Source organism: Bos mutus, unplaced genomic scaffold, assembly GCF_027580195.1.
Source record: "Bos mutus isolate GX-2022 unplaced genomic scaffold, NWIPB_WYAK_1.1 CTG244, whole genome shotgun sequence".
Lineage (NCBI taxonomy): Eukaryota > Metazoa > Chordata > Mammalia > Artiodactyla > Bovidae > Bos > Bos mutus.
The window spans coordinates 8,885-31,740 of NW_027219750.1; the positions used below are offsets into that span (position 1 = coordinate 8,885).

Sequence of the window (22,856 nt, forward strand, 5' to 3'; positions counted from 1 at the left end):
TGGCTCTGGTGGTAGCCATTTTTGGAATCTCATTCCACCATTCTGACACCAACCCTGGCAAGCACCATTTTAGAATCCTCCCTCTAACCTATTAGCACCAGAAGCTTCCCCTGCCAATGGGTGCATGGCAATCACACAATGTTGGGTTCTCCCTGGAAGATGGGATCCTCAGTTAGTTTAAAAATGTTTAAAAGGTCAGAACATTAAGTAAAAATGCACAAATATTGAAAATGTCAGAATGTTATTAAAAATGCACAAATATTATGAAAGTGTAAATAATTACAGAGGGAAAAATTAAAATCTATTAGTGAACAGGAGGAGAAAACAAGAAGATGATCATTTAGAATGAGTCTGCAATATTTGAACAGGGAGGCCTGGCGTGCTGTGATTCATAAATAATTACAGAGTAAAATTGACTTAGAATTAAAATCTATTAGTGAACCTGTAACGTATGATACAAGAGTTAATCTTTAATGGTATATGAACCTATGAAAGGTTCAAAGGTGCCAAGGGAAGAAGATATGAGCTGTATAAGTTTCTCACTTACATGTGTTTTTCCCTCTCTTTTTTCTCTATATATGTTTGTTCAAATTGTAAAACACTGGCATTATTTGTTCATCTTGGCCAATACAGAACTGAAACTTTATTGCTCTATCATCTAAGAAAAATGGATATATATTCACAAATTACCATATATTCCTTTTCTTAATTTTCTTTTTCAGGAATCCCCACTACATTCTGTGAATTAATGAGAAAACTGATTTTTGGTTGATAAAAAGCTATTGGGATTTTGAATTTCCCCAACCATTCTTACCAAATTTTGATTTTGTTGGAAGACTTCACTGAAAACCTGCCAAACCCCTGCATAAGGTAAAATTTTTTAGTTTTTCTTGCCCAAATACTGTCTTATGGAAAAATTTTGCTGCATTAAGTCGCTTCAGTTGTGTCCAATCCAAATAGCCCATCAGGTCTCCTCCCTGGATTTTTACTGGAATGGGGTGCCAATATCCATAAAATTTCTTCACACTATTCCTTCACACCATTCTTTCATTTACTGTGTGTTTCATGTTTCACTATTACTGAATATTCTGGATTATATAACAGTCATAAAAATATGAGAGAAATGCAAGATTATATGGATATAGCCACTATGAAAAAGTCTTCCAACACATGAGAAATATTATTTTTTCAACAAATATGTTTTCTTTGTCTGCCAAATGTCAGATTCTTTACTCTGTACAGAAGAAGGAGGGGTGAAAGAGAGACACAATGGTAGTCCTTGGGGATCTTATAGACTGGTCAACCAGAAAAATATGAATGTTAAACAATTACTTATAATAAAGTACAAATTAAAAGATACTTTAAGATTGAGATGATGTGGGAGTGATCTCTCATATTTTATTAAAGTAAATTGCAATGAAATATCTAAAAGAATCAAATTCTGATAATGCCATATTAAAATTGGAAATATATGAGAGTATTCAAAGACTATGGAACTGAGAGACTGAACTGAACTGAACTGATGGAATCTGGTGCTTTAATATATGGTACTATGGTACTATGTAAAAAAATATATAAAAACAAATTCTGCCAAAGTACCTTTTCTATAAAATATGGATGCATGAGAATAAAGGAAGAAACGTTTGGTCTACTTTATAGGCCAGAACTACTGAGAATAAAAATAATCCACCAGATACATAAAGCCCTTGGACTTCCCAGGTGGTGCTAGTGGTAAAGAACCTCAGGTTTAATCCCTGGGTCATGAAGATCCCCTGCAGAAGGGCATGGCAACTCACTCTAGTATTTTTTTTTGAATCTGGAGAATCCCAAAGAACAGACACAATTAGAATGACTTAGATCACATGTCCCAGGGACAGGGGAGCCTGATAGGCTGCCGTCTACGGGGCCGCACAGAGTTGGACATGACTGAAGCGACTTAGCAGCAGATCACATGTACATGAAGCTCTTACACACTGCCAAAACATAGTGATTCATAACTATTGGCTACCATGACTTTTTTTTTAGTGAACTTTTGGCCAAAGAAATTTGTCTCAGAAATCAAAAACAGAATAAAATATTAAAATAGTGTTTGAAGTTTTAAGCAGTCTCACCAGTATCTAGACTGGAGGGATTCCTTCTGTGTGTGTGTGTGTGTGTGTGTGTGTGTACTGTTCAAACTCATATATTTTTTCCAAAACCTTTGTGAATGCACTTCAGTATTTTTCCTGATCTTATCTGAGGTGAAAGAACTTCACAACTCAAAACAGACCAGAAATCATTGCATTCTGATAATACAATTCATGAAAATAAGTCTCTCTCAGGAAATGGTGCTAGTGGTAAAGTACTGGCCTGCCAATGCAGGAGATGTAAGAGTCGCAGATTGGATCCCTGGATTGGGAAGATCCCCTGGAGGAGGGCATGGCAAACAATTCCAGTATTCTTGCCTGGAGAATCCCATGGACAGAGAAACTGGGCAGACTATAGTCCATGGGTGTGCAAAGAGTTGGAATCTAGTGAAGTTACTTAGCACTCATGACACAATGCCTAATTTCATAGGTATAGTTCTATTTCAATCATGTAAACTTCCTGATTTCTTTAATACCACAGTTGGTAAAGAATCTGCCTACAATGCAGGAGACCTGGGTTTTATGCCAGGGTAGGGAAGATCCCCTGGAGAAGGAAATGGAAATTCATCCCAGTATTCTTGCCTGGAGAACTCCATGGACAGGGGAGCTGGGCAATCTACAGTACATGGGGTCAAAAAGAATCAGACATGACTGAGAGACTAACTTTCAACTTTCACTTTTTAAGCTGCCTGATCTCACACCAGGTTTGGAAACAAATATAGTAAGGTAAATACCAAGGAAGAAGTTTCTGGTTTAGTATTAACCTACACAATGTTGTTGCTGTTCAGTTGCACAGTCATGTCCAACTCTTTTCGACCCCATCAACTGCAGCATGCCAGGCTTCCTTGTCTGCTGGGAGCGAGCTCCGCCCATAGCAAAGGTCATGAGGAAGGAGGCTTGGCATACGCAAAGGCGGGATTGAGCCTCAGGAGTCCCCCTGGAAATTCTTGAGCATCTACCCCCAAAACCAGAGTCTGCCTACTTTCTGCTTTGTGCTCTCACCTACATCTCTGACTTTACGGGGGGCTGTGCCCCACTACCTCTCTCCAAAAAAAGAGTTAGCTTACAGCTCCAGTTAATAATTCCTGGGTGTGACAGTGTTTCAACATACAAACTCCTTTGGAAATCCTCTAGCCTGCCTGAATAGGTTTTTCCGGCCACATGTGATTTTTCAGAGCCTCCCAACTGTGAGAGGCAGAGGTCCTAAACCGTCTAAACACAGATTCCTTTGAGTAGTTAAAAGATTGATTAGAAATTGTATTGGTGAAGGGTTTTTCACTTGTTGGGCCAATGTTTGCTGCTAAGTCTCCATATCCCTTACCTACTGTGTCCTTGGCAGTGTATTGATTGATATAATGGGTGTATAGAAAAGTAAGTAGTAGCCTCAATGTTTGTAACCTTGGACCCTTGAATTAATTCTTTTTCTTGTTACAGCCCACCACACCTTTGCCCTATAGGAATGCAATTTTATCTAATGCTTTTGGAGGGTGGTGCCTGACTTTAGAATAATACCTTTAGAGAAAAATAAGTTTCTTAAAATGTTAACAGGCCTCCGGGCCAGAAGATGATGCAAATCACCTAAACTTTTGCATATGATAAGTTTGCAGGAAGAAAGCCTGGCTTACTTCATGACTCTACCCCTTCCCCCATTATCCTCTATGCATGACTTAAGGTATAAAAACTACTTTGGAAAATAAAGTGCGGGCCTTGTTCACCGAAGCTTGGTCTCCCCATGTCGTTCTTTCTTTCACCTTCTGGCTGAATTTTTCCTCTGAGGCAGGGAAGCTCGTCAAGCCTACTAATTTTGCCTGGGCTTCTAAGATCTGACCGGGGAGGCCTTAGTGTCTCCTCTCCTTCGGGAGAACTGGAGGACGCCTGCGGCCTTCGTAGGTGATGTAAATTCCCTGCTTCGGAATTTTATTCAGCCTCTTTTCTTCACTGAATTTTCCTACTGAGCTATTTTTATTTCAGCCACTTTCTCCACTGAATTTCCTCACTGAGATATCCTCATTCTATTACTCTTTATATCTTTGATGAATATTTAAATAAATAGGTCGCCGACGCCGTCTCTCCTTCAGATACCCTGGATCAGCCGGGGCTGGACCCCGGCACTTGTCCTTCACCATCTCCTGGAGCTTGCTCAAACTCATGTCCACAGAGGTAGTGATGCCATCAAACCATCTCCTCCTCTGTCGTTACATCTCTTGCCTTCAGTCTTTCTCAGAATCAGGATCTTTTTTTAACAAGTCAGCTCTTTGTATCAAGTGGCTAAAGTATTGGAGTTTCAGCTTCAGCATCAGTCCATCCAATGAATGTTAAGGATTGATTTCCATTAGAATTGATTGGTTGGATCGCCTTACTATCCAAGGAACTCTAAAGAATCTACTCCAGTGCCACAATCCAGTTCAGTCCAGTTCAGCTCAGTCATGTCCAACTCTTTGTGATCCCATGGACTACAGCATGCCAGTCCTCCCTGTCCATCATCAACTCCCTGAAATTGCTCAAACTCATATCCATTGAAATCGTGATACAATCCAACCATCTCATCCTCATCATCCCCTTCTCCTCCTGCTTTCAATCTTGCCCAGCATCAGGGTCTTTTCTAATGAGTCAGTTCTTTGCATCAGGTAGCCAAAGTATTGGAGTTTCAGCTTCAGCATCAGTCTTTCCAATGAATATTAAGGACTGATTTCCTTTAGGATGGACTGGTTGGATCTCCTTGCAGTCCAAGGGACTCTCAAGAGGCTTCTCCAACACCACAGTTCAAAAGCATCAATTCCTCTGTGCTCAGCTTTCTTTCTCATCCATACATGACTACTGGAAAATCCATAGCTTCAGCTAGATGGACCGTTGTTGACAATGTCTCTGCTTTTTAACATGTTGTCTAGCTTGGTCATAGTTTCTGCCAAGAAGAAAGCATCTTTACTATCATAGCTGAAGTCACCATCTTCAGTGATTTTGGAGACCAAGAAAATAAATTCTCTCACTGTTTCCATTGTTTGCCCATCTATTTGCCATGAAGTGATGGGACCAGATACCATGATCTTAGTTTTCTGCATCTTGCATTTTAAGAAAGCATAAAATCTTTGATGTTCAGGCTTCTTTATGGTCCAGCGATAAAGAAAACACAAGCCAGTGTAGGAGCTACAGGAGATGTGGGCTTAATTCCTGAGTCAGGAGATCCACTGAAGTTTTTCAGTAGCTCAGTCATGTCTGACTCTTTGCCACCCCATGGACTGCTGCATGCCTGCCTTCCCTGTACTTCACCATCTCCCAGAGCTTGCTCATACTCATGTCCATTGAGATCGTTATGACATCCAACCATCTTATCCTCTGTCATCCCCTTCTCCTGTCTTCAATCTTTTCACAGCATCACGTCTTTTCTAATGAGTCAGTTCTTTGCATCAGTTGGCCAAAATATTGGAGCTTCAGTTTCAGTATCCATCCTTCAAATGAATATTCAGGACTGATTTCCTTTAGGACTGACTGGTTTAATCTCCTTGCTACCCAAGGGACTCTCAAGAGTCTTCTTCAACACCACAGTTCAAAATTTGCACAATAGGATCCACATTTAAAAATGTAGATGAAAGTTTTCTGTAACTTTATGTCATGAACCATAATTAGTTCTAGATAGCTGGATCAGATGTTTTACCCAAGTAGTCACCCTCTCATGGTGTAAAACCCACCAAAAATAAATAGCTTACAGGCAAAATCTGTCACATTCACTGTATATCATAGCATCAATATCCTTAAAATGTCTAGGCCAAGATCAGAAATAAAATCAAATTTATACTCAACATTTAAACATCCTATATAAAAGTAGTGATAATATATGATATTGCAATTTCATTAGGTTTTGAATAAAAATAGGGTGAAATAAGCTATGGAAATTTTGAAAAGCTATTTCCTTAACAGAGATGAAATTAATGTAGCCTGCCCAGTGTTATCAGAGCATGAGCTAGGAAGAAAACAGAAATAACATTTTAAGACAAGAAAAAATAATTTTAGCAGTCTTTCTCTCTTTCAGACAATTACTATAATATCATGAGAAGTTTAATAGATCAGAGTCTTAACTGAGGCTTAAATTTAGGGAACTGTGGATATTGGGAATTTGAAACACCAATAAATAAATAATAAATCATGGTTAATAAATTGAGAGTTCTTATTTATTTATATAGAGATGATTTAACTAGAGCGTTTTTCTTCTTTTGACAAGCAATTATATGCAACCTCTTACTCTGTTTATATTATCATGAAAAAGTGAAAAGCAAAAGTATTAGTTGCTCAGTTGTGTACAACTCTTTGCCATCCCATGGACTAGAGCCAACCAGGTCCCTCTGTCCATGGAATTCTTCAGGTAAGAATATGGGAGTGGGTTGCCATTCCCTTTTCTAGGGGATCTTCCCTATCCAGGAATTGAACCTGGGTCTGTCTCCTGCCTTGAAGGTAGATTCTTTACCATCTGAGCCACCAGGGAAAACCCATCACCCTTATATTATCATACTTAGCCTTATAATCAGGAAAGCCTATATATCAGAAGTCCTGTCCTGAAAACTGCCAAGAAGAAAAGTAGATCAATTTAGCAATGAATACATTGGACAAAGAATGACATACAAATTCATGAAGCTGAGCTACAGACTGTTTTTCATTTTATTTGAGGAATTCTGTTAGGAGTTCAGGTCCTTTTAAATGCCTATCTTTTGTCAACTTCTCCAAAACAAACCAAGAAAAAAAAAGAAAAATAATAATAATAACTTGATTTGCTAGGCTAGGATTGTTTAACTTATTATAGGAAACAAGACAGCACTTGGACTGAGTTTCATCAATTTTCAGTAAAAGGAAATCAGAGAAAGATAATTCTAAGGTGTTGAGTTCTGGTTGGTGATATTAAGGAGAACTTAGTAATGTAAGGAACAGTTTGAAATTTAGCAAAGTTGAAGTCATAACTTTGGATTTCTGGACATAGTAAGGTCCTGAATCTTGTCCTGGTGAGCAAGCCATATGTTTTAATAAGCATACTATTTTATTTGTGTGCTTTTATAATCCTGTCATCCTGGGACAAGTTACTAAGCCATTGTTTCTGGTCTTAGCAATATTTTACAGAGAATGAGAAAAAAATTCCTGGTCCTGTTATTGTTTGAGACATGGAATAAAAATTACATTGTTTTCAAAACTCACTGAAGAAAATCAATGTGTTTTCACAATGTGAAATGTTTTTCCCTGGAGACTTTCATTTTAGTGACATCCTGTGTTAGTAAGTGATAAATAAATCACCATTCTTGTTAGTAGTCAATGATAATATGTTGGTTAAAAGAAATAAATTGCATATCACATCTCTTTCTAAATGGTTTTAATAGTATAGCATATTAGAAGATGATGCTATTCTAACAATTCTCTCTCTTTAGAAATGTATGTATTCATGTTCTTCAAACAAACTAAAGAAAGAATGAATGAAACAAAAACCCTCTCTCTGCTCATTCCCCTTCAGAATACAACAAACTTTTTTCTTTTCAGGAAATCAAAGAGTTTGTCCAAAGCTCTGGAGAAGATGGCTTTGTATTACTGAGTTTGGGGTCAATGGTTGAAAACCTTCCAGAAGAAAGGGCTAACATGATTGCATCGACCCTTGCCCAGATTCCACAGAAGGTCTGTTAAATTGCCTTTGTACTGAACAACTACTTGAATGAATCTCTTTAAAGTCTGGAGTGGGTCCATTAGAATGTTTTTTGCAAAGGGGACAGAAACAGAGAATATCATAACATGGTTAGACCAAAATGAATTGGTATATCTCATTTTTCTTTGGAAGTTGAATTTTAAAATGGAACAAGGGGGACATATGTGCTTAATGTTCCGATTCAAGTTTTACTTTGTTCTGAGAGACATTTCTATCTTAGAGATTATGTTTGTATTCTAGTGCTATTAAGTTAATTAGTAAGAACACAAAAACATCCAAATCTTGCCCCACAAATCACAATGTTTCCCAGAGGACTTCCTGGGTGTACAGTGGGAGTTCTGAGTAGCTGAGAATTATCCTGTTGCAGTTCAATTGGTAGCTGCACTCGATATTCGATATTTAAAATAGAATTTTGAAAAAGACTGAGTTGAAGCACAAAAATTCAAACCCTTCCTCCTACTCCTGCTCCCTCTTTTCCCAAGATGAAAATAGCATGTGTCTTAAAACCAGTCGTTGAGGAAAAGATCGAGAGAGAAGCCTGGGATCCAGGGTTTTTTTCTGTTAAAACAGAAAAAGATGACAGGAAGGAGCATGGGCTCCAGCTCAAAGTCTCTTAGCCCTGACCATTGGAGAAGGTGATGGCACCCCACTCCAGTACTCTTGCCTGGAAAATCTTATGGATGGAGGAGGCTGGTAGGCTGCAGTCCATGGGGTCGCGAAGAGTCGGACACGACTGAGAGAATTCACTTTCACTTATCACTTTCACGCATTGGAGAAGGAAATGGCAACCCACTCCAGTGTTCTTGCCTGGAGAATCCCAGGGATGGGGGAGCCTGGTGGGGTGCCGTCTATGGGGTCACACAGAGTTGGACACAACTGAAGCAACTTAGCAGCAGTAGCAACAGCAGTACTGCCCATTAGCAGTTTGACCTAATCAACATACTGTTCTGACTGACTGGATTAACAACTACTTTCTCAGAGGTGGGGAGGAGGAGGAGAGGTTAAAAACTGGGAAGCATGGAAGAATCAGTGTTAGCAGAGAAAAAATTAGAAAGACGCTTCCTATTAAAGTCCTGTAGTTATTTATGGCAGTATAAATCCATCAGTACTACTTGCCCTAAACTACCCCAAATAACCCTTACTATTTTCATCTGTGAGAAACTGGCATCAGGATGACAGCCTCAACAAGTAATTTAATACCTACCTTAAACAAACAAAAAAGAGCCTTACCCCCACTAACTATACAAAAAAATCTTCATGACCCAGATAATCACAATGGTGTGATCACTCACCTAGAGCCAGACATCCTGGAATGGAAGTCAAGTGGATCTTAGGAAGCATCACTATGAACAAAGATAGTGGAGGTGATGAAATTCTAGTTGACCTATTTCAGATCCTAAAAGATGATGCTGTGAAAGTGCTGCACTCAATATGCCAGCAAATTTGGAAAACTCAGCAGTGGCCACAGGACTGGAAAAAGTCAGTTTTTATTCCTATCCCAAAGAATGGCAATCCCCAAAAATGTTCAAATTACCCTCATCAAATTGCACTCATCTCACATGCTAGAAAAGTAATGCTCAAGTTTCTCCAGCCAAGCTTCAATAGTATGTGAACTGTGAACTTCCAGATGTTCAAGCTGGATTTAGAAAAGGCAGAGGAACCAGAGATCAAATGTCAACATCTTCTGGATCATCAAAAAAGCAAGAGAGTTCCAGAAAACATCTACATTTGTTTTATTGACTATGTCACAGCCTTTGACTGTGGGGATCACAACAAACTGTGGAAAATTCTGTGGAAAATTCTTAAATAAATGGGAATACCAGACCACCTGACCTGCCTCCTGAGAAATCTGTATGCAGGTCAAGAAGAAACAGAACTTGACATGGAATGACAGAATGGTTCCAAATCAGGAAAGGAGTATGTCAAGGCTGTATATTGTTACCCGGCTTATTTAACTTATATGCAGAGTACATCATGAGAAACTCTGGGCTGGAAGAAGCACAAGCTGGAATCAAAATTGCCGGGAGAAATATCAATAACCTCAGATATGCAGATAACACCATCCTTATGGCAGAAAGTGAAGAGGAACTAAAAAGCCTCTTGATGAAAATGAAAGAGGAGAGTAAAACGTTGGCTTAAAGCTGAACATTCAGAAAACGAAGATCATGGCATCCAGTCCTATCACTTCATGGCAAATAGATGGGGAAACAATGGAAACAGTGAGAGACTTTATGTTTTGGGCTCCAAAATCACTGCAGATGGTGACTTCAGCCATGAAATTAAAAGTTGCCTGTTCCTTGGAAGAAAAGCTATGACCAACCTAGACGGCATATTAAAAAGTAGAGATATTACTTTACCAACACAGGTCCGTCTAGTCAAAGCTAGGTTTTTTACAGTAGTCATGTATGGATGTGAGTGTTGGACTATAAAGAAAACTGAATGCTGAAGAATTAGTCTTTTGAACTGTGGTGTTGGAGAAGACTCTTAAGAATCCCTTGGACTGCAAGGAGATCCAACCAGTCAATACTAAACGAAATAGTCCTGAATATTCATTGGAAGGACTGATGCTGAAGCTGAAACTCCAATACTTTGGCGACTTGACACGAAGAACTGTTTCATTGGAAAAGACCCTGATGCTGGAAAAAATTGAAGGCGGGAGGAGAAGGGGAAGACAGAGGATGAGATGGCTGGATGGTATCCCCTACACAATGGACATGAGTTTGAATAGGCTCTGGGAGTTGATGAGGGACAGGGAGGCCTGCCGTTCTCAGTCAGTGGGGTCGCAAAGAGTCGGACATGACTGAGTGACTGAACGAACCACTAATCTAGGATTTAGGGTTATTTCATCCTATTGAGAAATGAGAATTTCAGCATCAGTGATTTCTTTGATTGCTTAGCACTGCTGATACATTCTAAATTAGTATTTTCTATTGTAAAAAGCTACTGGAGGTGATGGAATTGCAGTTGAGCTATTTCACATCCTGAAAGATGATGATGTGAAAGTGCTGCACTCAATATGCCAGCAAATTTGGAAAACTCAGCAGTGGCCACAGGACTGGTAAAGGTCAGTTTTCATTCTAATCCCAAAGAAAGGCAATGCCAAAGAATGTTCAAACTACCACACAATTGCACTCATCTCACATGCTAGTAAAGCAATGCTCAAAATTCTCCAAGTCAGGCTTCAGCAATATGTGAACCATGAACTTTCTGATGTTCAAGCTGGTTTTAGAAAAGGCAGAGGAACCAGAGATCAAATTGCCAACATCCGCTGGATCATGGAAAAAGCAAGAGAGTTCCAGAAAAACATCTATTTCTGCTTTATTGACTATGCCAAAGCCTGTGATGGTGTGGATCACAATAAACTGTGGAAAAGTCTGAAAGAGATGGGAATACCAGACCACCTGACCTGCCTCTTGAGAAATCTGTATGCAGGTCAGGAAGCAACAGTTAGAACAGGACATGGAACAACAGACTGGTTCCAAATAGGAAAAGGATTACACCAAGGCTGTATATTGTCACCCTGCTTATTTAACTTCTATGCAGAGTACATCATGAGAAATACTGGGCTGGAAGAAGCACAAACTGGAATCAAAATTGCTGGGAGAAATATCAAGAACCTCAGATATGCAGATGACACCACCCTTATGCCAGAAAGTGAAGAGGAACTAAAAAGCCTCTTGATGAAAATGAAAGAGGAGAGTAAAACGTTGGCTTAAAGCTGAACATTCAGAAAACGAAGATCATGGCATCCGGTCCTATCACTTCATGGCAAATAGACGGGGAAATAACGGAAACAGTGAGAGACTTTATGTTTTGGGCTCCAAAATCACTGCAGATGGTGACTGCAGCCATGAAATTAAAAGACGTTTACTTCTTGGAAGGAAAGTTAGGACCAACCTAGATAGGATATTGAAAAGCAGAGACATTACTTTGTCAACAAAGGTCTGTCTAGTCAAGGGTATGGTTTTTCCTGTGGTCATGTATGGATCTGAGACTTGGACTGTGAAGAAGGCTGAGCACCAAAGAATTGATGCTTTTGAACTGTGGTGTTGGAGAAGACTCTTGAGAGTCCCTTGGACTGCAAGGAGATCCAACCAGTCCATTCTGAAGGAGATCAGCCCTGGGATTTCTTTGGAAAGAATGATGCTAAAGCTGAAACTCCAGTACTTTGGCCACCTCAGGCGAAGAGCTGACTCATTGGAAAAGACTCTGATGCTGGGAGGGATTGGGGACAGGAGGAGAAGGGGACGACAGAGGATCAGATGTCTGGATGGCATCACTGACTCAATGGACGTGAGTCTGAGTGAACTCCGGGAGTTGGTGATGGACAGGGAGGCCTGGCGTGCTTGGATTCATGGGGTCGCAAAGAGTTGGACACGACTGAGCGACTGAACTGAACTGAACTGAACTAATTGTAAAAAAATACAATTAGATCTCTTGACAGCACAAACTGGTAATTTGCTTATTTCAGTTTATAATGATCAGTGAAAATTAATGTGGCACTCTTTTTTAAAAAGAATTATTTCTTTTATTATTCTGCAATTCCTAGCTTTGTACAAAATATGTTCATGGATAATTCCAATATTGATACCTTTGGAGGAAAAAAAATGAAATAATGTCTTAATAATTTTGCACTTCCAAGATTATAGGAAGTGATTTTCCAATATGCAGTGTAAAATAATTTATATTCTCTCTACTAGTTGAAGAAATTTTATCTCATTATACTACATAGAAGAAAGTATAATATTGCTCACAAAATAAAATAGAAGTCAACCATTTCTAAAAATGCTTCATGGAGAAAGTAACCATAAGCAAATCTTCACCGATTTCTCTCAAAAATTGCTGAGCAAGCAAACTATTTTCTAGATTCAAACCACAAGTTTGTTATATAAGATAGTCACATGAAATGAAGTTGCAGAAATTTCAGTCAGCTTTTTGTGTACACTACAGTTCTGATTGATTCTTGAATGCTTTTAACTATTATATTACATTATTTACAAGCTAATTTCCCTCAAGTCTTTAGAACTGGTCATAGCATATTGTAGTAAACAAAATGATAGTTGATCAACAAGGTCCAAGATTTTTGCTGCTTTGATTTTTTTTGAACTATTATTTAACATTATTCAACATTCCTGAGCAGAAATGTCCACATCTATTCATTGAAAGAAGTGGGGCAAGATGACTTCTTACTAGATTTTCATTTCTAAAATGTTTTGAGCCTGTGATCTTATTAGTGGAGTTGAGCCTTTTATTGGTCATAGTAGGTTGTGTGGAGATTCAGTGGGAAGAAACCAGATATGTTAAGAAACAGTGCTCAACTTTTTAAGTGGACCCCATATTATGATCTTCTGGGTAAGAAGGTGGCAAAAAAAAAAAAAAATACTAAGTTCTAATTAAGAGAAAATCTCAGGGACAATAGTGGAACAGCAAGGTAAAACATCAACACCAGATAACAATTATCTTTCGCCTATAAATTTTGAATAGCTTCTTGACTGGTCATCTTGTCTTCCCACTCTTTTATCTCAGCTCTACTACTATTGTAGTGCTTTTATCTAAAATGATATAGGAAACATTCATACTTTTCCTTGAACTTTCAGTAACTCACATTGCCTAAAAGTCAAAGTGTAGCAGATATAAGATGACTTTGTAAACAGCACATTCATCATTTTTCCTCCATTGCCAAATGCCCCCTGAGATTCTCCATACATTATTAGAATGAATCATTCCCTCTATTCCTACAAGGAAGAAACAATGTTTCTTCACTGCCATGATTTTGAACATGGTGTTCTTTGAATCAAGAATCAGTCCACACTTGTCCACTGGACAAAGCAACTCTGCACTAACATCCCCTCTAATATATAGCTTTCTCTCATTTCCTCAGACAGACCTCCTTTGGAAATTCACAAATGTTTGCATGATCCCATGAGCATAGCAATCCTCAGCAGAAAGCATTGCCTTCTTTATTGACTTACACTGTCAATTTCTGTTTCTAACCATGGGACTCAGAATTTATTGTTCTCATTCATCTCTTTCTTAGGTCACCCGAAAACCAAAGCTTTTATCACTCATGGTGGTGGCAATGGCATCTCTGAGCCATTTACAATGTGATTTACCATGGTGGGACTCCCTGTTTTTTGACCAACCCAATAATATTGCTCACATGGAGGCCAAGGGAACATCTACTAGACTTGAACACAATGTGAAGTACAGATTTGCTCAATGCATTGAGGACTGTAATTTATGACCGTTCATGCGGATAACATTTCTTTAACTTGGTAGTATGTATAGATCGAGAAGTTCTCTTTTCAACAGTGAATATGAGTTCCTTTCCCTTATTAAGAGGCTAATTTTAAAATACTTAAAATTATATAACCAATCTGAATTTTACTTTTACATTCAACCAGTTGTTTCAAAGTTTATTTTAATCCTATCAATTTAATGAGCAACTGCTGCTGTTTAGACTCTAAGTGGTATCTGACTCTTTGCTACCCCATAGACTGTTGCCCACCAGGCTCCTCTGTCCATGGGATTCCCAGGCAAGAATACTGGAGTGGGGTATCATTTTCCTTCTCCAAATGAGCAACTAATCAGGGTAATAATTTCCATGACCAAAAAAAAAAACAAAAAAACTGAAAGCTATATAGCATATTGTAACAAGTATGTATTTTTTACTGTATGACAGAATCCATACAAGGGTTCCCTGATGGCTCAGTGGTAAAGAATCTGCCTGCAATGCAGGAGATACGGAAGACATGTGTTTGATCCCTGGGTTGGGAAGATCCCCTGGAGGAGGAAATAGCAACCCACTCTAGTATTTTTGTCTGAAAAATCCCACAGGTGGAAGAGACTGGTAGGCTAAGGTCCAAAGGGTCACAAAGAGTTAAGACACAACTGAGCAACTGAGCATACACAGCACGTCCATAGAAGACTGAAAATTGAGAAAGGAATTATTTCAATTCAATGCTTAGAATTTCTGAAACTCTAAAAATACTAAGAATTTCTAATCTTCTTGTCTCTATAGTTTTGCTTATTCTGGACATTTTACTCCAATAGCATCATACAATATGTGTTTTTTTTTTTTTTTATAACTGACTTCTTTAATTAGCAAAAAAAATTAGTTAGATCTATATTGCAGCATGTACCAGTACTTTTTATTATTGAATAATATTCTATAATATATCCATACCATATCACAGTCTATTAATACATTCATCAATTGATGGACATTTCTTTTTTTTTTTTCACTTTTGTCTATAATGAAAAGAAGCTACAAACACTGTTATACATGTTTGTGTGAACATAGCTTTTTATTGCTTTTTGGTAGCTATCTAGATATCATACACTGGGTCATAGGATAATTTTATATTTATAAGAAACTACCAAACTGTTTTCCAAAGTGGTCACATTCTACATTTTCACCAACAGTGTATGAGGGTTCTAATCCTCCATATCATTGTCAACACATGCTATTATCTATTATAATTTTTATTTTAGGCATGATAATGAATATGGTCTCTCTGCAGTCTTGACTTACATTTTCCTTAGAACATATGGTCTGAGGTTCATGACATTGTACAGGAGACAGGGATCAAGACCATCCCCATGGAAAAGAAATGCAAAAAAGTAAAATGGCTGTCTGGGGAGGCTTTACAAATAGCTGTGAGAAGAAGAGAAGCAAAAAGCAAAGGAGAAGAGGAAAGATATAAGCATCTGAATGCAGAGTTCCAAAGAATAGCAAGAAGAGATAAGAAATAAGAGATTTTATCTTATTGATAAGATTCCTCAGCGATCAATGCAAAGAAATAGAGGAAAACAACAGAATGGGAAAGACTAGAGAGCTCTTCAAGAAAATTAGAGATACCAAGGGAACATTTCATGCAAAGATGGGCTCGATAAAAGACAAAATGGTATGGACCTAACAGAAGCAGAAGATATTAAGAACAGGTGGAAAGAATACACAGAAGAACTGTACAAAAAAGATCTTCATGACCCAGATAATCACGATGGTGTGATCACTCACCTAGAGCCAGATATCCTGGAATGTGAAGTCAAGTGGGCCTTAGGAAGCATCACTATGAACAAAGCTAGTAGTGGTGATGGAATTCCACTTGAGCTATTTCAAATCCTGAAAGATGATGCTGTGAAAGTGCTGCACTCAATATGCCAGCAAATTTGGAAAACTCAGCAGTGGCCACAGGACTGGTAAAGGTCAGTTTTCATTCTAATCCCAAAGAAAGGCAATGCCATAGAATGCTCAAACTACTGCACAATTGCACTCATCTCACATGCTAGTAAAGTAATGCTCAAAATTCTCCAAGCCAGGCTTCAGTGATACGTGAACCGTGAACTTCCTGATGTTCAAGCTGGTTTTAGAAAAGGCAGAGGAACCAGAGATCAAATTGCCAACATCTGCTGGATCATGGAAAAAGCAAGAGAGTTCCAGAAAAACATCTATTTCTGCTTTATTGACTATGAGGATCACAATAAACTGTGGAAAATTCTTCAAGAGATGGGAATACCAGACCACCTATCTGCCTCTTGAGAAACATATGCAGGTCAGGAAGCAACAGTTAGAACTGGACATGGAACAACAGACTGGTTCCAAATAGGAAAAGGAGTACGTCAAGGCTGTATATTGTCACCCTGCTTATTTAACTTATATGCAGAGTACATCATGAGAAACGCTGGGCTGGAAGAAGCACAGCTGGAATCAAGATTGCTGGGAGAAATATCAAGAACCTCAGATATGCAGATGACACCACTAATATGGCAGAAAGTGAAGAGGAACTAAAAAGCCTCTTGATGAAAGTGAAAGAGGTTTGTGAAAAAGTTGTCTTAAAGCTCAACATTCAGCCAACGAAGATCATGGCATCTGGTCCCATCACTTCATGGGAAATAGATGGGAAAACAGTGGAAACAGTGTCAGACTTTATTTTTGGGGCTCCAAAATCACTGCAGATTGTGATTGCAGCCATGAAATTAAAAGACGCTTATTCCTTGGAAGAAAAGTTATGACCAACCTAGATAGCATATTCAAAAGCAGAGACATTACTTTGCCAACAATGGTCCATCTGGTCAAGGGTATGGTTTTTCCGGTGGTCATGTACAGATGTGAGAGTTGGACTGTGAAGAAAGCTGAGCACCAAAGAATTGATGTTTTTGAACTGTGGTGTTGGAGAAGATTCTTGAGAGTCCCTTGGACTGCAAGGAGATCCAACCAGTCCATTCTGAAGGAGATTAGCCCTGGGCATTCTTTGGAAGGACTGATGCTAAAGCTGAAACTCCAATACTTTGGCCACCTCGTGTGAAGAGTTGACTCGTTGGAAAAGGGTCTGATGCTGGGAGGGATTGGGGGCTGGAGGAGAAGAGGACGACAGAGGATGAGATGGCTGGATGGCATCATCGACTTGATGAACATGAATTTGAGTGAACTCTGGGAGTTTGTGATGGACAGGGAGGCCTGGCGTGCTGCGATTCATGGGGTGGCAAAGAGTCGGACATGCCTGAGGGACTGAACTGAAATGAACTACGGCTACTATGCAGCAAATATTTTCATGTTTTTATTGGCCATTTGTATCATTTTAGAGACGTGTCTCTTCCAGTCCTTTATCCACTTTTTAACTTGGTTGTCTTTTTTATTATTGAGCTATTAGAACTCTTATGTGTTGTATACACAAGTCTCTTTCAGATATATGTTTTACAAATATACTCTCCATCAGTAAGTTACTTTTCTCTTGCCAGTGTCCTCTGAAACACAATTTTTTATGAAAATTGGTAGAATATATATTTAATAATTAAATATTTCCATACTTTATTGACTCTGTTAAAACTGTTAAAATTTCCCACAAAGGAAATTTCCAGCTCAGATGCCTTCATCATCAAATATGTCCAAATACTTAAGAAAGAAATATATAGATCTTCTACAAACTTTTCTAGATAATGTCAAACATATTAGGTCTTTTCAGGTCATTTGATGAGGCCATAATCCTTACTATCAAAACAAGGCAATGACATTACAGGAAAAAATATTTTTAACACAAATCCTTCCACAAATCAAATACAGAACTAGAATGCCAATTAAAAAGTACAGTACATCTTGATCAAAATGGGCTTATTCCAGGATTGAAAGTTTGTTTAAATATATGAAAATGAATATAATTCAATAAATTGTCAACATAAAAGAGAAAAATATTATGACCAGTCCAATGATTAAATGATTGATAAAAGTCAATATCCATACATGATATCAAAAGAAATATTTTACAAACTAAAAATAGAAATTACTTTAATCTTACAGTAGATATATTTTTAAAAAAGCAATACAAATGATTACACTTCCTGGCAAAATATATACAGCTTTATCCCCTTCATTAGAAATCAAGAAAATATAAGTTAAACCTCATTTTTCCTTCAAAATAAAAGCTAAAATTTGAGAATTATCACAACCAAGCATTGACAAGTATGTGGAGAAATAGGAAAATTTGCATACTGCTGATGAGAACACAAATTAATAAACCACTTCAGAAAACTGTTTGGTAATATTAAAGAGACCTAAACATGCATTCAGCCTTCTCTCAGCAATTCCACTCTTAGATATATAACTAATAAATGTTTATAAATATATAAACCAAAATACATATATCAGCATAATTACAACCACATAACTAGTAATGACCGAAAGCTGTTAGCAATCCAAATGCCCAATGATCAAAGAATGAATAAATAATTTATGGTACTGTCAAACAAGGGAATACTATAGGACAGTGGAATCAACCAACATCTACACGAGTCAGACACAAATAACTACATACCATGTGATTCCAATATGTACACAAGTTAAATCATTGTACCGTGTTAGAGGTCAGGCTAGTACTTAATCTGGGGAAGAGAGAAGTGACTGGAAGCTTCCACCAGGAAGGAATGCCTATCAGGAGTTTATAATACTCTACAGCCTGATCTGGGTAGGAGTTATATTTGTGTTTCACTTGGTGATGATTTTCTAGCTTATTTGAGTTTTGAGCTGTTTAATTGAAATTGTGCAGCTTTCATGCCTGCTTCATACTTAAGGGTTTATTTTAGAAAATATAACAAATTTTAAAATGTCTACAGAGTAAATAGCAAAATAAACAAATGAAGAAACAAACAAAAACAATGGAAGAATTGCCATTGACTACTATCTTAATGTGATCAAGAAAAGATACTCTGCCACTCTGAACATAATACTGAGACAAAGTCTTCGATCAAAAACCTGAAACAAGCTCCAGGGTATTGTAGAGACGAATGTTCCAGAAGAACAAAAGGGACTGCAAGTTCAAAGGTGCTAAGGTAAGAAAACATTTGCAACATCAAGAAACAGCTAGAAGGCCAATGTGCCTACAACAGAGTGCCTGAAAAAAGTGATCAAGGAAGAGATTACCAGAGGTCTGGGCATGTAGGATACTATGGACCAAAGAACAGATTTGGGTTTTATTCTAAATGTGATAAGAAGATGGAAATTTTGAGTAGAGAGATGTAATAACTTAATAGGTATCTCCAAAAAATAATTTTGTCCACTGGTAGAAAAAAGATGGTGGAATGGAGAAGAGTCAAAGCACCTGGACTGGTTAGGAGTCATTTCATTTTTTATTACACTATTACTCTGTTCTATTTTACTACCAGAAGAACATCATCCTGAACTCGCCTTTCCACTATCCAACGTACAGTGTTTAGAATGGCTCTTATCAATTCCTATGGTAGAAAAGATTGAATTTTCCCACCTGACCTTCCATTTTCATTTTTAAATAACTGTCAATTATAAAATTTCAACTTAAAAGTAAAACTTTCAATGAGGACCTAGCTAAAAATAGACTACTACTTCTGTAATTGTAGCTTCCCTTGTGGCTCAGCTGGTAAAGAATCTGCCTGCAATGCCAGAGTACCTGGATTTAATCCCTGGGTTGGGAAGATTCCCTGGAGAAGGGAAAGGCTACTCACTTCAGTTTTCTGGTCTGGAGAATTCCATAGACTGTACAGTCCGTAGGTCACAAACAGTTGGACAGGACTGAACAACTTTCACTTTCACTTTTCTGTAACTGTATGACATTTACTTTGAATAATTTGTATGACTCTTTGAAAACCATCAATGCCATTGGTATACTTAAGCAAAGTAGCTTTCTTTCACAGTTTGTATCTTTGTACTTCTTTAGATAGAAAGAAAATGCTATGAGGCTATCAAGAATTCACCATGATCAACCGATAAGGCCCTGAACTGAACAGTCTTCTGGATTGAGTTTGCCACATGCCACAAAGGAGCCAAGTACCTGAGGCCAGTCACCCATGACCTCACCTGGTACTATTCCCACTCTCTGGACATGATTGGGTTCCTGCTGGCCTGTGTGGCAACTGTTGTATTTGTCATCACAAAGTGTTGTCTGGTTTGTTTATGGAAGTTTGCTAAAACAGGAAAGAAGGAGAAAAGGGAGTATCTGTATCTGAGAACTGTAGCAAGTTTTACTCCATGGATGGAACTCATCCAACAAGAAAGTTATGATAAGGATCCTCTCCTCCTGTGACAAAATGACTTTTCACAATTCAGCATCTCAGATTAAAGTTTGTTTTCAAGGGATTTTCTGTATAAGAGTTGAAATAAGTTATGCCAAGAGAAAAGTTGGTGAAAAATAAAATAAACATGAAACTATATGGGTATATATTGAAAATTATTATTTTAACTCAAAAGTTATACTGAAAAGAAATATCTTTGAATATGATAGTGTTTTACATGTTGTGAATAGACACAAGAACAATGAGAAGTCTATTTATAATATCCATATTACTTTGCAGATATTCAAAGTATTTTGTCTTTACTTTGGTGCAGAATAGTGTAGATTTAACTTGCTACAGAAACTGTTCAATAATTGGAATTGTGTTTAAAAATTCACAATTTTGTTTCATTTTTAAGACCTCTAAAACTTCTTTGTTATTACTGTGCATCAGTGTGCCTCAGCATCACTTCTTATCTAAAACCGTTATAACTCATTTCCCAGTGGAATATTTGTGGAATTAGAAATATAGTAGCTGATACCTGCCTCCTATTATGTTGTTCTTTAGTCGCTAAGTCTTGTCCAAATCTTTTGGGACCCCATGGACTATAACCTGTCAGATTCCTCTGTCAGTGGAATTATCCAGGCAAGAATACTGCAATGGATTGCCATTTCTTACTCCAGCGGATCCTCCCAATCCAGGGATTGAACCCGTGTCTCCTACGTTGTGGATAGATTCTTTACCACTGTGCCACCTAGGAAGACCAGTAGGCTTAACTATTCTTCCTTAAATCTATCCTGCAACACAGGCAACCTAAAAAGGATCGGTAGTCATTGTACAGTGAGAACTACTACAAATCCCCAACAAAAAGTCGAACAGTCCAATACGGAAATAAATAAAGAATATGAACAAGAAATTGACAGGAGTGAAATGGCCAATGACCTGTAAAAACTAACAAAGGCCACTCATGTTTTCAGAAATGCAAATTAAGTCAATTAGTTATTTTCCTACAAGTGATTTGTGGAACAAATATTATGGTAGAACTATTTCTCTGGAAATGGATCCCTTTTTTCCTTTTTCTTTTTTGCTATTTTTTATTGGAATATATTTGCTTTTCAGTTTGTTAGTGTCTGCTCTATCATGTCATGAATCAACTATTGGTATACATATATCCCCTCCCTTGTGAGCCTTCATCCCATCCCCTGACTTCACCACTCTAGATCCCATCTCTCTAAGATTACCAAGTTTAGCTCCCTGTGTTTAGAGCAGTTTTCTGCCCCTATCTAGTTTACCCATGGTAGTGTATACATGGGCTTCCCAGTTAACACAGTGGTAAAGAATCTGCCTGCCAATGCAGGAGATGCAGATTCGATCTCTAGGTTGGGAAGACCCCTGGAGTAGCAAATGAAAACCCATTCCAGTACTTCTGCCTGGAAAATCCCATGGACAGAGGAGCCTGGTGGGCTACGGTCCATGGAGTCACAAAGATGGGCATGTTGAGTGACTGAGCACACATGTGCAGTCTAAACATGTCAGTGCTACTCTCTGAACTTACTCCCTTTCTTCTTCCCTATTTGTATGTCTGTTCTCTATGTTTGCACATCCATTCCTTCCCTGCAGGTAGGTTCATCAGGACCATTTTTCTAGACTCCATAAATAAGCATTAATATATGATATTTTTACAAGTCTATATCTAGTTATCTGTCAGGCAGAAAGACTTTCGTATGGTCATCATTGTATTCTGAATACTTCCACTAGCACTTAAGTGGCTGTCAGTGTACAAACCTACAGCATAGGTATGCATGAGTGATATGGTCACTGGAGTAAACAGGTAGATTATAGGAAATACTGTTGAGTGATCTCCATGTCACATTACTAGATAAAGAACAAGTTCTAGGAATTACATAGCCTAAGCATGACACTCTCCTTTGGGAATAAAATTAAATATATGCAAACTTATATAACCACAGAGGAAATGATCTTAAAGAATATACTGAATTTCCAATGATGGGAATTTAAATTTTTTTCTCTAAATTTCATTATTTGACATTCACAATTATATTTTCATTTATTAATTGACTTTAAAAATAATTGGTGAAATCAACATATTAATTCATGATATTAAGTTCTAAGATTTTAATATCATGCTATCAGTGTATTAGTTTCATTCAAGACTTGAAATGACTAGAAATTTGGGATAATATTAGCATCAAATTAGGGGCTGTTTTAGGACACCTATTTTATGTTTTAAGTATTATAAATAAATATATTACCACATTGTATTTACAATATCAATAGTTGTAAAATCTTAACTCACAAAAATGTCATTACTGTGATTTAAGTATCAATATTTAAATGAATTTTTCAATAGCTTAAGGACTTCTGCTGGCATACACCTATACTTAGATTTGTAGTGCTTCTGAGACATAACTGCAAGTACTATGACAGCTCTCCCATTGAGTAATTTCCTCTCTTTTGTTTTTTTTGTTTTTTTGTTTTTTTATTTCTTTTTTTTTTTATTTCCTCTCTTTTGAACT

General features: G+C 37.7%; 1 pseudogene; it reads left to right on the plus strand.

The window, feature by feature from the left end:
* Positions 1-753: 753 nt before the first annotated feature.
* LOC102284597 (UDP-glucuronosyltransferase 2B10-like) lies at positions 754-20,351 on the plus strand (annotated as a pseudogene).
* The last annotated feature ends 2,505 nt before the right edge of the window (positions 20,352-22,856 follow it).